Source organism: Ixodes scapularis, unplaced genomic scaffold (assembly GCF_016920785.2).
Source record: "Ixodes scapularis isolate PalLabHiFi unplaced genomic scaffold, ASM1692078v2 ptg000005l_1___fragment_1__unscaffolded, whole genome shotgun sequence".
Lineage (NCBI taxonomy): Eukaryota > Metazoa > Arthropoda > Arachnida > Ixodida > Ixodidae > Ixodes > Ixodes scapularis.
Genome location: NW_024609885.1, coordinates 1382191 through 1384574, shown reverse-complemented (window position 1 = coordinate 1384574; position 2384 = coordinate 1382191). Strand labels below are relative to the sequence as shown.

General features: G+C 59.2%; 1 long non-coding RNA gene across 1 annotated transcript; it reads left to right on the top strand.

The window, feature by feature from the left end:
- Positions 1–986: 986 nt before the first annotated feature.
- LOC121833873 lies at positions 987–1988 on the top strand. The gene is made up of 3 exons (XR_006076916.1): positions 987–1408; positions 1731–1819; positions 1901–1988. It is a non-coding gene; the product is annotated as an uncharacterized LOC121833873 (long non-coding RNA).
- Positions 1989–2384: the final 396 nt, after the last annotated feature.

Here is a 2384-nt window from a genome sequence, read left to right as displayed (position 1 = left end):
CACACCTCTCCCCCTTAGAGGTCGAGGTCTAAGATGGCCTCCTCGTGGGCCGGGTCGCGGAGCAGATCCGGGCGGAATCGGCGGAGCACCCGGATGGCCTCCGCGACTTTCAACGGGCGGGGAGCTGCCGGAGGTGCAGCAGGAGGTGGTGCGGCTCGGCGAGCCCAGTCCGCGGCGACGCGAGCTTGGTGCAAGGCGCCCGCCAGGTGGATGGGGTGGTGCAGTTCCGGCACTCCGCAGACGGGGCAAAGCAGGCATCGAGGCTCAGGCTGTAGAAGCTCTGTCGAGCCTGCTTCCTCGCCTTCATGAGGGCCTGAAGACTGATGTTGGATGAAGCTCTCCTGTCGTCGGCGAATCCACCCTGGAGGTCGTGGAAGACGTGATCTTGCGCGAACCGTCGGAGCAGCGCCCCTGTGTAGATGCGCAGTAGGATGGATGAGATGGTGATGGGCCTGAAGTCTCCGCCAGTAGTGGCCGAGCGGGACTTGGGTATGAAAACTCTTGGCCACCTTGAGGTCCTCGGGAAGCATAGCGAAGGCCAACCAGTTGGTGAAAATGATGGCAAGAATGGCTGGTGGAATCTGGAAACCTCGTTCAGGATAAGGCCGTCCGGGCCAGGGGCAGTCTTTGCGTCGGTGTTCTTGAGCACTCTTTGGAGCTCTCCTTCGGTGAACGGCTCCACCTCTACGTTGAGTACTCTTTCGGATGTTATGAACCCGTCAACCGGTCTTGATGGTGTAGACATGAGAAGGTCGTAGACCCGGTGGAGCTCCGAGAAGAGGACTGCTGGGTCAGCCCAGTCCAGCCCCAACTCGTCGACGAGCACCTTAGGCCCCAGACTGTACAGCCGTTGATGTTCTGCATAGCGTTCGTTACGGCGCTGGTTACGGTTCTTGGCTAGACGACGCTTCTTTTTCTTGCTGCCCTCGGTGCCTCCCCTCTCCCCAGGTCCTCTCCTATCTTGATGGGGTCCAGCAACCCTTGAGCGATGGTGACAGGGGTTCCTGGTGCGGGCTGCAGACGCACCCAGGCAGATCCGGCGTCGTGAACGCGGACCGGTTGAATAGGAACCGGCTGCTTGTGTGCCGCCGCCTTGAAGGTCTCCAGGATCTCCTTGTAATGGCGTGTATTTCGCTGCCCTGTGATTCCCTGTGAGGACTGGGTGGTGAATACCCTGGCAAAAGCAAGGTTCATATGAGGGTGGTCCTTGCAGGTGATCTCTGCCCTGGCCAGTGCCGTCAGTTCCGAGACGGTCCACCGCGCGTTGAACTCTGCTGGTGGAAGAGAGTTTGCGGTGCCAATGTACGTGTGACCTCTGCGATGATGGATTTAGCAAAGGGACCAGGAACGATGACAGTTGGCGGGGTGTCTGGCGAGGGGCCACAAAGGGATGAAGTTCGGAGTAAGGGTGAGACATCCTTTCCCCGTCGCGTGCCGAGCTCCCTGCGCATCGCCTCTGCGCACTGGGGCATCAGACGGTAGTCCCGGACGCTCTGCCATGTTCTTCTTAGCATCAATGCAGCGAGCTCTTCGTCACTACGCATGCACAGAGAAGCCTGGAGCTTGCACAGCACGAGTGCATGAGTGTCCCTCTCTGTCCAGGGCCTTGCCTCCGGTGTAGGGGGGATATCTCGGGGGGTGACCGGGGTTGGAGAATGATGTATGGACTTCTCGCTTCACCGCTGTGGTCTTGGCGTGGTGAGGGGTGATGAGGGTATGTCCGTCTGCAGGCCGGAGGAATCTTGCACTGATGGCAGTGGTCCCCCTGGAGTGGCAGTGGGGGGCTCACCATGTGCAGGAACCCTGGAGTCCGGCCGAGGTAACCTGCTCCGCAGCTGTTCTTGCTGTAGCAAGTCCCTGTACAACTTCCGCCCCCTGATGCCCTTGATGGTTTGCCAAGGTACCCCTGCGTACCCCTTGGCGAGTTCTTTGTTGGTAAACTTCATCTTGGCGGGCATCGACAATTCTTGGACCGCCAAAGTCCTGACGTCCTCCGTGGTCCAGTCACCTGCTGGTGGGAGACGCAAAGCAGGGGTGCTGGTTGTGAAGGGCATCGACATGTCTGCCCTCTTGGAGTCCCGGGAGAACTCTGGGTGCTCCTTCTCCTCGGTGTGACTTGCAGGGGAAGGAGTGGAAGCCTGCGGAAGCTCGTTGCTGGCCACACTGTGTGAGTCGGCGTTCGTCACTACGGTTGAAGTGGGCGATACTAATGGTTTCTTCCGACACCTTGTGTAATGAGACGACATGGAGGTGCTCTTGGTGTACGTTTTGGCGAGGCAATAGAAGCACCTCCGTACGAAGTGACAACTATGAACATGTTCGTAGTGCCCCCCAGAGAGATGCGAGAAGTTAGTCGTTTGTCGCACAGGTGGCAGACAATCTCC